Source organism: Apodemus sylvaticus, chromosome 2 (assembly GCF_947179515.1).
Source record: "Apodemus sylvaticus chromosome 2, mApoSyl1.1, whole genome shotgun sequence".
NCBI classification, from domain to species: domain Eukaryota; kingdom Metazoa; phylum Chordata; class Mammalia; order Rodentia; family Muridae; genus Apodemus; species Apodemus sylvaticus.
The window spans coordinates 67,908,252-67,922,661 of record NC_067473.1 but is presented as its reverse complement, the minus strand read 5'-3'; positions in this window follow the sequence as shown (position 1 = coordinate 67,922,661).

Below are 14,410 nucleotides of genomic sequence, written 5' to 3'. Positions count from 1 at the left end.
TCAATTAGAGAGTTAGGGAGGTCATACTGAGAAGTATGAGGTTGTTCTCCCCACTTCCAATCCTAGGAAGAAGACAGTTGCAGACGGAGTGCCCCCTCTTTCAGATAACAAGATGCTGTGAAGCTGAAGTGGACATTCAGAGTGAACATTGTGTCTTCTGCTCTTAGTTTCATAGTGCTTTTAGGGCAATGAATTAGTCTACTAATGTGTGTGATCATGATAAGGAAGCAGATAATATGTCTTAACTTTTAGATCTCCATATCAGACGGAGCCTAGTCCTACATAGCACTCAGTGGATTTGGTGCCATGTACATTAATAACACAAAACATTAGGTTGTCACTAGACATGAAAAAGAGGAAATCATACATATCATAAATATAAGTACATATATATAATGACATGTATATGTTATATATACATTTATGCCATATATGTATATATATGCATATATATATAATTTCCTATATATGATTTATATGTGATATACATTATTATATATACATATATAATGACCAGAAAAGACTGGGGCATGGTTAATGACATTCATTCACCCATTTTCTCCCATATTTCACAGTGTCCTTGCAAATAAACAAGGTCTGTTACTGGTTGAGACAAAGGCAAAGTGCTGGTTACTCATGTTGGCAAGGCTGGGGAGGGAGATGGGCCTTCCCATGATGGAACAGTAAGATGGCTGGCAATGACATGGTCCCTGACTATAGAAAGCAGAATGCTCTGCAAGTCAGTGATAGACAAATACTATGAGTATCAAGACAGCCTTATTGAGAGTAGGACTGAGTGTTTTCCCTGACTTACGTATAAAAGTTGTTTTGACAACTTCAGCAAAGTGGCAGGTTATAAAGTCAACTCAAGCAAATCAGTGGCCTTCCTATACTCAAAGGATAAGCAGGCTGAGAAAGAAATTAGGGAAATGACCCCCTTCACAATAGCCACAAACAGTATAAAGTATCTTGGGGTGACTCTTACCAAACATGTGAAAGATCTGTATGACAAGAACTTCAAGACTCTGAAGAAGGAAATGGAAGAAGACCTCAAAAAATGGGAAAACCTCCCATGCTCATGGATCGGTAGAACCAATATAGTTAAAATGGCCATTTTGCCTAAAGCACTATACAGATTCAATGCAATACCCATCAAAATCCCAACTCAATTCTTCACAGAGTTAGAAAGAGCAATTATCAAATTCATCTGGAACAACAAAAAACCCAGGATAGCTAAAACTATTCTCAGCAACAAAAGGAAATCTGGGGGAATCAGTATCCCTGACCTCAAGCAATACTACAGAGCAATAGTGTTAAAAACTGCATGGTATTGGTACAGTGACAGGCAGGAGGATCAATGGAACAGGATTGAAGATCCAGAAATGAACCCACACACCTATGGCCACTTGATCCTCGACAAAGAGGCTGAAAACATCCAATGGAAAAAAGATAGCCTTTTCAACAAATGGTGCTGGTTCAACTGGAGGTCAGCATGCAGAAGAATGCGAATTGATCCATCCTTGTCTCCTTGTACTAAGCTCAAATCCAAATGGATCAAGGACCTCCACATAAAGCCAGACACTCTGAAGCTAATAGAAAAAAAACTGGGGAAGACCCTTGAGGACATCGGTACAGGGAGAAAGTTTCTGAACAGAACACCAATAGCGTATGCTCTAAGAGCAAGAATTGACAAATGGGACCTCATAAAATTACAAAGTTTCTGTAAGGCAAAGGACACCATCAAGAGGACAAATCGGCAACCAACAAATTGGGAAAAGATCTTCACCAATCCTACATCAGATAGAGGGCTAATATCCAATATATATAAAGAACTCAAGAAGTTAGACTCCAGAAAACCAAACAACCCTATTAAAAAATGGGGTACAGAGTTAAACAAAGAATTCTCACCTGAAGAACTTCGGATGGCGGAGAAGCATCTTAAAAAATGCTCAACTTCATTAGTCATTAGGGAAATGCAAATCAAAACAACCCTAAGATTTCATCTTACACCAGTCAGAATGGCTAAGATTAAAAATTCAGGAGACAGCAGGTGTTGGAGAGGGTGTGGAGAAAGAGGAACACTTCTCCACTGCTGGTGGGGTTGCAAATTGGTACAACCACTCTGGAAATCAGTCTGGCGGTTCCTCCGAAAACTGGGCACCTTACTTCCAGAAGATCCTGCTATACCACTCCTGGGCATATACCCAGAAGACTCCCCACCATGTAATAAGGATACATGTTCTACTATGTTCATAGCAGCCCTATTTGTAATTGCCAGATGCTGGAAAGAACCCAGGTATCCCTCAACAGAAGAGTGGATGCAAAAAATGTGGTATATCTACACAATGGAGTACTATTCAGCCATTAGAAACAATGAATTCATGAAATTCTTAGGCAAATGGATGGAGCTAGAGAATATCATACTAAGTGAGGTAACCCAGACTCAAAAGGTGAATCATGGTATGCATTCACTAATAAGTGGATATTAACCTAGAAAACTGGAATACCCAAAACATAATCCACACATCAAATGAGGTACAAGAAGAAAGGAGGAGTGGCCCCTGGTTCTGGAAAGACTCAGTGAAACAGTATTCAGCAAAACCAGAACGGGGAAGTGGGAAGGGGTGGGTGGGAGGACAGGGGAAGAGAAGGGGGCTTGCGGGACTTTCGGGGAGTGGGGGGGGCTAGAAGAGGGGAAATCATTTGAAATGTAAATAAATTATATCGAATAATAAAAAAAAAGTTGTTTTGAAAGTTGTTTTCTAAAATTTCAGCTTCTAAGAACAATTAAAAATCTCAATTCTTCCACCTTTTTCAAGGGTGTGGCCTCTGGCTGGCCTACCATTCTTCAGTGGAGAGCTCCACACCCGTGAGTATGTGGGCACCACAAACTAGAGTTGGGCTATTTAACAAAAGAAAAAGACTTGAATTTGGAAGTGAGATTAACAATTACTGGAGATTTTGGAGGAGATATGGAAGATTAAGTGGAGGAGATATGGAAGATGAAATTCTCAAAGAATTAAGAATAATACTTTCTAAGAAAGAATCGTGACTCTCTGATATATACTATCAAGTGTTCATGTTCCAGACTCAGGGAACAGCTAAAATATGAGTCCCTTAGGCTTCAGTCAATGATATGGGTGCTGATTTTGACACATTCTCAGAATTGAAACTGATGCTTTGAATGTGGATATTAAAACTGTAAAGTTTTTGCCAGGAATAGTTTTATTTGTACATAATTCTCATGGAGATAAGTCACAGAACTCCATCATTTATGAGAGAAAAAAATTCCATCTTCTTTGCATCTTCTCTGATTATTAAGATGTGGAACACCTAGTAGACCATGGAATCTATTTTACTCCATGCTTTATTTACATTTTGCTACTTATGAACCCCATGTCTTCCAAATAATCTTTCCAACATTATCTTCAGAAAGAAAAGTTATACATTTATGAGAAGTTACCCAATTGTGAAGTAAAGATTTGTTATTGACATTTTGGTATGGAGATACTGTCAGCAAGACAGAAGCCATTGCACCCTGGTAGAGCAGGAGATCTTGTCCAGGGTCAGAAGTCACACTAAGGCAATTCCTGGTGCAGCCAACACTGAGGTCTAGACAAGTTAATAGGAAAGATGAATTGAGTCTTGAGAAACAAGAATTTTTCCAAATGAAGAACACATTGAGAGACAATCTTCCTATGTATGGAAAAGACAGGCAATATACTAAGATTTGAAAAATAGAGACATATAGATTTGGTAGGCTATTTAGAGTTATTAAAAGTGGAGAATGTGAGCGATTTGAGAGATGGATTCTGATTAAGAGTCCTGGCTACTTTTTCAGAAGATCCAGATTCCATTTCTAGCATCCACATGATAGCTCATAAAATTCTAGTTCCACAAGATCCAATGCCCCCTTTTTAGCCTCTGTGGGCACCATACATGCACGTGGTATGCATACATAAATGAAGCAAAACACCTATACACATTAAATAAAACAATTAAAAACTTTTAACTGTGGAATATAAGATTGAGGGGTCAAGAGTTCAGCGTGTAAAAGACTAAGTTTGCCAATATCCTTTAAACCAAGGAAAGAAAACTAAAACTTATAGAGTAGTTCTTCAGTCAATCCTGGAGACATTTTCATGAGAAGTTCCCTATAATCTTAAACATCAATAAGAAACATGTCAAATGTTGACTTTTAGCCATTGGCCCATCTTTATCACAAGACAATCATCCCCAAGAAGGAGAAAACAGGAGAAAGAGGTGAGCGTCACAATGTTCTCAACATTTAGTCTTTGGAAGAAATTTCCAAATTCTAAGATAGACACTGATATTGCAGAGTTTGGGTAAATAGAATTTAAAATCAAGATTTAGTATCTAGAACTCATTGGACAGTGTTAAAAAGGAATGACTACACACACAAAAAGAGAACCAATGGAGAGGGATGCTAAGAGATGCACAGAGCCCAACTGCATAATACCACTGATTCTCAGCGGGGCATTACATCTCGGGCCTTCAGATGGTCACTTCACATGCTGTCTCTCTCTCTCTCCCCCATCCCCCCCCCTCTGTGTGTGTGTGTGTGTGTGTGTGTGTGTGTGTGTGGTGTAAACTACACTGGCCAGGAAAAGAACCAATGGGAAAAAAAGATAAAATCACAAGTGAAAGACACCTGATTCCAAGAATAATTTGATTCCTATCAACCAGAGAAGATGTACTAGACATCACATAGAGTATTCATCAGGATAGTATTTCCATAATAGGTATAATGACCTCATACTTGAAGCGTTTTGAGTTTTGCCAAACTTAAAGTGAACTTCAAAACAATGACAGTACTTTCCAGTCATAAAACTCAAGCACACACACTCACACACACACACACACACACACACACACTCACACACACACACACACACACACACACACATACACACACACACAGATTTGCTCCTCACTATCAATGGGAGATTGTTTCTAATAGTCCATACTTTAACGTCTGTATATACTCAAGGCTACTAGATATAACAGTAGAGTATTTCTATGTTAGCCATTCATATACTTTCATGAGCATATGTTCTAAATCACCTCTAGGTTGCTATAACACCAAACATGATGCAAATGTGTAAGTAGTAGTTACCCTGTATTGTTTTGGTAATAATGGAAACATATCTCTGTCATAAACTGTATAGACCACATTATTTTTAAAAATAATCTATTGTATTCTATGAAATCTGTTCCTAAATAATTCATTGATAGAAATTACATACATACATACATGCATGCATATATACATATATACTTGCTTAGCAACACAGTATACTATGGAGTACCAGTTAGTGACATAAGAGCCACAAACAATTGTAAACAATCTTATATTGTTAACCTGGTAAAAGATCAAAAGTAAGAATATTATATGTAATATGAGCTGCTTTTATACCATTGTAAAGTTGGAAATCTTAAGTCAAACTTTAAGTCAGAGACCAACAAACACATGTCTATGTGTGAGCACAAATACATGAACACACACACACACACACATACACACACATTATACTCACATGCATATACCAAACCACTATTTTCAACAAAGCAAAAATCATGTCTCACAATTTTTTCCAGGCATACAAAGAAGCAGAGAATTTTGTTTCACAACTAAGATAAAAATTATATTAACTAAAGTACACCCAAAAGAAATAATATCATTAGAACCATACAGTTTTACTATATAGAAGACGAAACTCAAACTTCTACAGAATAAAAAAATCAGTTGATTGAGATTACAAATAATTAGACACAAGTAAATGCAGGTGTTGAAGAAAAAATTATAAAACATTTTTATAAGAAGCTTTCCAAAATGAAACACATGGAGATGAAAGGCCTGAAAATCATACATGAAACATTGATGAGACAATCTCAGAAGGATTATGTCAGTAAACCTGGAGTCCTTGAAGAAGAGAGAGAAGGGAGGGGTAATAGAAATGTTTAAAGAAAGAATAGCTGGCAACGTCTTCCAATTTGACAAGAATTATAAGGTTATGAAGCCAAGACACTAATAAACTCCAGGAGGTAAATAAAAAGGACTGCAGTAAGAAACAATGTACTCAAACCACTTAAAACTAATGAAAGAAAAAAATGAAAACAGAATAAGGACACAAAAATACAAGGACGGGCAATAAAGGTGAGAATGGAATATTTTCTTTTTAGGAACAATGTGTGTAAAAGAGAGGAAACTGACATTTTCAAAGAAGCCAAGGGACAAAGTATCTGCTGATTTGCAGTTATACAGACATATAAAAGTAGATGAATCCATCATAATGCTTTAACTGAAAGAAAAGTAAAAGAGAAACAAATTTCCTTTTATGTGGTAATTGTGCTTTATGGACATCAGGATCTACCTACGGGACAGCTGAGCACTGAAAAGTCTAAGCATTTGAAGAGAAAACAGAACACTGATGTTGCTCATTCTGAAAACATTTTATAATTAGCCCAGAAGCTCTGAATACCCAAGGCACAATTAGCATAACAAATGACTCCCATGAAGAAGTAAGGAGAGGGTCCTGATCCTGGAAAGGCTTGATCTAGCATTGGAGGGGAATATAAGGACAGAGAAAAAGGAGAGAGGTGATTGGAGAATGGGTGGAGAGAAGAAGGTTTATGGAACATATGGGAGGGGGAAACTGGGAAAAGGGAAATCATTTGGAGTGTAAACAAAGAATATAGAAAATAAAAATATGGCAGTGGCACCGGCAGCAGCAGCTTGTCCAGCGGAAGGGCCACCACCAGTGGAACCAAGTCGACAGAGTCCTGGCAAGCCCTACGCCCGCTACCACTGACCATCGCTGGCCAGCTGGGCTGCAAGCTGCAGCAGAGTTACGGCTCTTTTCACTGCACTGAAGCCACATCAGAACTCTGCCTCCCACCAGTCAGTTACGAGAGGCTCTCTGCCATCTTGGCTCTGGGATGCCAGAGAGATCTGACAGCCTGAGGTACGCAAACATAACCCAAGGCCAACATCGTGGGGGTCTAAGCCCAACAGGCATTGGCCTGCATCCAGGCCCTGGGCTGTTCGGTGGCGGGGGCATCTGTGTGCCAACCCGGCCAGGAGGTTGTCAGCCCTGCAGACTGTCCCGGGACTTGCAGGGGGCAGCACACTGCCATCTTGGCTACCTGACAGAATAAGTTAGCCGGCATAGCCCGAGATGAACATTGCTCGGGCCTAAGCCTGTCAAGCTTTTGTCTGGACTCAGGGCCTGAGCAGCTAGGCTAGCCTTGTATGCACCAACCTGGTTGGGGGACCAGCTGCCCAGCAGAGTGATTAGCACTCAGAAAAGGTCCTCACAGCATACACCAGCAGCACTCCCTGAAGGAGCAAACGGCACCACCTGGTTCACTGAGACAATCTGGGGCAAGGCACACTAGGGCTCCAAGGGCTCCCAAGAGGAGGGCAGCACATTAGCAATCTGTGACAGGGGAAACCCAGCCATCCAGTGTTGCAGAAATAGCCTTACAGCCTCACAGGAGGCTAAAACACCAGCCAGAGACAAGACCAACTAACGCCAGAGATAGCAAGATGGTAGAAGGCAAAGGTAGGAACGCTACTAACAGAAATCTAGGCAATATGGCAGCATCTGAACCCAACTCTCCAACAACAGCAAGTCCTGAAAACCCCAACATACCAGAAAAACAAGATTTGGATTTGAAAACACTGGTCATGATGCTGCTAGAGGAACACAAAAAGGATACAAATGAATCTCTTAAAGAAATACAGGAGAACATGAATAAGCTAGAAACCTGTATGATGGAAACACAAAAATCACTTATAGAAATTCAGGAGAATAAGGCTCAAGAGAAAGAATCCAATAAAAGAAAAAACACATGATCATTTCATTAGATGCTGAAAAAGCATTTGACAAAATTCAGCATCCTTTCATGCTTAAAGTCTTGGAAAGGACAGGAATTCAAGGCCCATATCTAAACATAGGAAAAGCAATATACAGCAAACCGGTATCCAACATCAACTAAATGGAGAGAAACTTGAAGCAATCCCACTAAAAATCAGGGACTAGACAAGGCTGGCCCCTCTCTCCATATCTTTTCAATAGAGTTCTTGAAGTCCTAGCTAGAGCAATTAGACAACATAAGGAGGTCAAAGGGATACAAATTGGAAAGGAAGAAGTCAAACTATCATTATTTGCAGATGATATGATAGTCTACCTAAGTGACCCTAAAAACTCTACTAGAGAACTCCTACAGCTGATAAACAACTTCAGCAAAGTGGCAGGTTATAAAATCAACTCAAGCAAATCAGTAGCCTTCCTATACTCAAAGGATAAGCAGGCTGAGAAAGAAATTAGGGAAATGACCCCCTTCACAATAGCCACAAACAGTATAAAGTACCTTGGCATGACTCTGACCAAACAAGTGAAAGATCTTTATGACAAGAACTTCAAGATTCTGAAGAAGGAAATGGAAGAAGACCTCAGAAAATGGAAATATCTCCCATGCTCATGGATTGGCAGGATTTAATATAGTTAAAATGGCCATTTTGCCAAAAGCAATATACAGATTCGACGCAATACCCATCAAAATTCCAACTCAATTCTTCACAGAGTTAGAAGGAGCAATTAACAAATTCATCTGGAATAACAAAAAACCCAGGATAGCTAAAACTATTCTCAGCAACAAAAGAAATTTTGGGGGAATCAGTATCCCTGACCTCAAGCAATACTACAGAGCAATAGTGTTAAAAAACTGTATCGTATTGGTACAGTGACAGGCAGGCAGATCAATGGAACAGGATTGAAGATCCAGAAATGAACCCACACACCTATGGCCGCTTGATCCTCAACAAAGGGGCTGAAAACATCCAATGGAAAAAAGATAGCCTTTTCAACAAATGGTGCTGGTTCAACTGGAGGTCAGCATGCAGAAGAATGTGAATTAATCCATCCTTGTCTCCTTGTACTAAGCTCAAATCCAAATGGATCAAGGACCTCCACATAAAGCCAGACACTCTGAAGCTAATAGAAAAGTAATTGGGGAAGACCCCTGAGGACATCGGTATAGGGAGAAAGTTTCTGAACAGAACACCAATAGCATATGCTCTAAGATCAAGAATTGACAAATGGGACCTCATAAAATTACAAAGTTTCTATAAGGCAAAGGACACCATCAAAAGGACCAACAAATCGTGAACCAACAAATTGGGAAAAGATCTTCACCAATCCTACATCAGATAGAGGGCTAATATCCAATATATATAAAGAACTCAAGAAGTTAGACTCCAGAAAACCAAACAACCCTATTAAAAAATGGGGTACAGAGTTAAACAAAGAACTCTCACCTGAAGAACTTCGGATGGCAGAGAAACACCTTAAAAAATGCTCAACTTCATTAGCCATTAGGGAAATGCAAATCAAAACAACCCTGAGATTTCACCTTATACCAGTCAGAATGGCTAAGATTAAAAATTCAGGAGACAGCAGGAGTTGGGGAGGATGTGGAGGAAGAGGAACACTTCTCCACTGCTGGTGGGGTTGCAAATTGGTACAACCACTCTGGAAATCAGTCTGGCGGTTCCTCGGAAAACTGGGCACCTCACTTCCAGAAGATCCTGCTATACCACTCCTGGGCATATACCCAGAGAATTCCCCACCATGTAATAAGGATACATGCTCTACTATGTTCATAGCAGCCCTATTTATAATTGCCAGAAGTTGGAAAGAACCCAGGTATCTCTCAACAGAAGAGTGGATGCAAAAAATGTGGTATATATACACAATGGAGACATTGAATTCATTAGAAACAATGAATTCATGAAATTCTTAGGCAAATGGATGGAGCTGGAGAATATCATACTAAGTGAGGTAACCCAGACTCAAAAGATGAATCATGGTATGCACTCACTAATAAGTGGATATTAACCTAGATAACTGGAATACCCAAAACATAATCCACACATCAAATGAGGTACAAGAAGAAAGGAGGAGTGGCCCCGTGTTCTGAAAAGACTCAGTGCAGCAGTATAGAGCAAAATCAAAACAGGGAAGTGGGAAGGGTTGGGTGGGAAAACAGGGGGAGGGAAGGGGACTGATGGGACTTTCGGGGAGTGGGGGTCCAGAAAAGGGGTAATCATTTGAAATGTAAATAAATATATCAATAAATTAAAAAAAAATTCCAACTCAGCTCTTCATAGAGTTAGAAAGAGCAATTATCAAATTCATCTTGAATAACAAAAAACCCAAATTAGCTAAAACTATTCTCAACAACAAAAGAAATTCTTGGGGAATCAGTATCCCTGACCTCAAGCAATACTACAGAGCAATAGTGTTAAAAGCTGCATGGTATTGGTACAGCGACAGGTAGGCAGATCAATGGAATAGGTTGAAGATCTAGAAATGAACCCACACACCTATGACCACTTGATCCTCAACAAAGGAACTGAAAACATCCAGTGGAAAAAAGATAGCCTTTTTAACAAATGGTGCTAGTTCAACTGGAGGTCAGCATGCAGAAGAATACAAATTGATCCATCCTTATCTCCTTGTACTAAGCTCAACTCCAAATGGATCAAGGACCTCCACATAAAGCCAGACACTCTGAAGCTAATAGAAAAGAAAGTGGGGAAGACCCTTGAGGACATCGGTACAGGGGGACAGTTCCTGAACAGAACACCAATAGCTTATGCTCTAAGATCAAGAATTGACAAGTGGGACCTCATAAAATCACAATGTTTCTGTAAGGCAAAGGACACCATCAAAAGGACCAACAAATCGTGAACCAACAAATTGGGAAAAGATCTTCACCAGCCCTACATCAGATAGAAGGCCAGTATCCAATATATACGAAGAACTCAAGAAGTTAGACCCCAGAAAACCAAATAACTCTATTAAAAAATGGGGTACAGAGCTAAACAAAGAATTTTCACCTGAAGAACTTCAGATGGCTGAGAAGCATTTTAAAAAATGCTCAACTTCATTAGTCATTAGGGAAATGCAAATCAAAACAACCCTGAGATTTCACCTTTCACCAGTCAGAATGGCTAAGATTAAAAATTCAGGAGACAGCAGGAGTTGGCGAGGATGTGGAGAAAGAAGAACACTCCTCCACTGCTGGTGGGGTTGCAAATTGGTACAACCACTCTGGAAATCAGTCTGGCAGTTCCTCAGAAAACTGGGCACGTCACTTCTGGAGGATCCTGCTATACCACTCCTGGGCATATACCCAGAGGATTTCCCAGCAGGTAATAAGGATATGTGCTCTACTATGTTCATAGCAGCCCTATTTATAATAGCCAGAAGCTGGAAACAACCCAGGTATCCCTCAGCAGAAGAGTGGATGCAAAAAATGTGGTATATATACACAAAGGGGTACTTATTCAGCCATTAGAAACAATCAATTCATGAAATTCTTAGACAAATGGATGGAGCTGGAGAACATCATACTAAGTGAGGTAACCCAGTCTCAAAAGATCAGTCATGGTATGCACTCACTAATAAGTGGGTGCCTTATTAGCCTAGAAAATTGGAATACCCAAAACATAATCAAATGATGTACAAGAAGAATGGAGGAGTGGCCCCTGGTTCTGGAAAGACTCAATGTAGCAGTATAGGGCAAAACCAGAACAGGGAAGTGGGAAGGGGTGGATGGGAGAAAAGTGAGGAGGGAAGAGGGTTTATGGGACTTTCAGGGATGGGGGGGCAGAAAAAGGGAAATAATTTGAAATGTAAATAAAAAATATATTTAAAAATAAAAATATATAATTAAAAAAGAAAACATTTTATAACATAATGGGCTGTTGAAAGCCAAAATATTAACAATGCCCTCTGAAGATGACAACATGTGCAGAAGGAAAGTGTGAGGTGTTGGGGCACAGAGGCACATCCTGCTGTGGACGAATGTGCTGGGAGGCTGCTGGGGCGGTCTTATGTTTAGCAAAAGTAGCACAATGTTTCTTCAAGGTGGATTGTGATAAGCTAAATAGATGCTCTGTAAATCCTAACAGTAGTGTACTGAATAAAGTAGAAAATAAGCCATAAAAAGAGGATTAATGAGTGTCTCTAAGATACCTGACTGTGAATTTGTGCCACAAATCTGATTAATTTTTCATCCAACTAAGAAGCCCATATTCTTATTCTTTGATGAATCCATTCAAAAAGGAGATAACACTGTGATCAGCCACTATAAGAGATATGTGACACACATGGGTATGTGTTGGTGAAACAAAGCAGTAATTTTTATAGAAAAGAAACTTAAAATAGTATAGAAGATATGGGTAAATGAACTTTGATTATTTATGTCTTGTGTGAAGTCTTGTAATAGTAACAAAAAGAAAATATTACACAGCAGGTTTACCTATATAATCCAGCCAAAGGAGTCCTGGCTGTAGGTTAATGGTTAATTATTTATTAATAATAATGAAGATTGAGCACAAGCGAGGCCACCAAGAGAAGAGGGAGATGCACCTTAGCACAGTAAGATTGTGTGTGAACACCTGAAAACGATAGCTTTGGTGTCTTAAGTACTTGAACACTAACAACCAGAGATGAAGTTGCAGAGCTAAGCTGGGGGAAGCCAGACAGCACTCAAGAAAAGGTTTTCACTTCCTTCTAAGCACAATGGGAACTAATTAAATGATACACGGAGGGCAATGACACATTCGGTCTGATTCAGAGCTCTCCGGCTTTCTTGTGAGCCTAGAAGGAGAGCAACAGGTTAGAATGTCACAACAGTGTGCCTATACACTATGGGGAAGACAGATTGAAAGGTGACAGCTGGCTGGGCGACACAGAAGAGAGGAAGGAGAGTTGCAGATCTGGAGAGGGAAATCGAACATTTGAGAACCATCTTTGTTCAACAAATCAACAGATCACCTAAAGAATTAACTGGGGAAATTGGCTCAAACCTATCCTTGGGAGAAAATTGCTCTGAGTTAGAGTTCAAGGCTAGCTTGGGCTACAGAGAGAACCCATATCTCAAAAGTCCGAAAGGATCGATTCTCGGCCTCTTGGCTAAGATCAAGTGAAAAGTCCAAAAGGAAGTTGGCAGTTGGTCCTCTAGTTCCTGCTGAGCCCGCTCCCCTCTTGATGAAATACCCCTCAGAAGCCCTACTAACAAACAAATAAGCCACCCAGCCCCCAACCCAGGGATCAGGGCAGTAGCTGTAAAGTTCAGATTAGAAATTTGAAGTGTGTGTGAGCCTCCTTGCTGGCTCGTGCCTTGTCATCCAGCATTTGTGAGGCTGCACCAGGGCAATCATGACTTCAAGGCCAACCTGGGAAGTAGAGGGAGAGTTTATTTAAACAATAAAGTAAAAACTCAAGAAAATAGACTAGACATTCCAGATAAGGGCTTTATGTTCTATCATGCTCTTTTCCCACCACTAGCAAAGCTCTGAAGGACTCCATGACCAGAGTGTCCAGGCAAAATTCCTCCCAGGCTTGCACCAAGTTAATAACAACTTGAGTAACTGAGCTGGAAAAACAGACAACCAGAAGCCTTTTGCAAGATGAAGGCCCGGCCAAGCAGCCTATCCAGTTCTGTTACTTCCTACCAACAAACTGAAGGACAGGTTTGGCAGGCTGAATTATTTCCCAAATAATCAATCTAGTCTCCTATTGTTTAATTTCCCTGCCTCGACAAATGCAAGCCTCTCATTTCACCATCACCCTTCATGGCAAAGGAAGTTACTCCTAACATAAAACCCACATTAATGATCTTGCCCTTGATCATTATCAAGCAGAGTAGACATTATAGATATAGTCTGGGCATTGTTAGTTGGGAAGATCTAGAATACTTAGCATAGTACTAATAGGCTAAAAGCTTGTTACTGCAAAAACCCAGTAGGGCCTATGACACAACATGACCTTTTATACCCTCTCTCCCGGTCCTGAAGGGTACCCGGGCCACAGGAAACAAGGAAGGTATCAAACATAGAGGTAGAGGGGCTCATGTCTAGACAAAACCAGCAGAACTGGAGCAAGGGTACTCTGAAAGGAGGGATGCCTCTTCCTGGGCATTGAGGGCTTCCAAAACACACCCTGCTGAGAAACACTAACCCAGGCCTGGAGAAAGTCCCTGCAGCCACCAGCAGAGATGGCAGTCCCAGAATGAATGAAGACTTCTTTAGAGGCACCTCTTGTTCCTCTATAGCTGCTCCACTACACTGCAAAGCATAAGGCCACAGTTCTGTGACCCTTCCTAGATGGTACAGCCTGACACTTCACCCACCTGCCAGGCAGACCATTCTGACAAATGATCAAACTACTCATGGACTTGAGAATAAGAAACAAGATATTACAGGTCAATAACAAAGACAAGACAGGACAGGAGAGGAGAGGAGAGGAGAGGAGAGGAGAGGAGAGGAGAGGAAAGGAAAGGAAAGGAAAATAGAAGAAGCCTTATCGCAAAT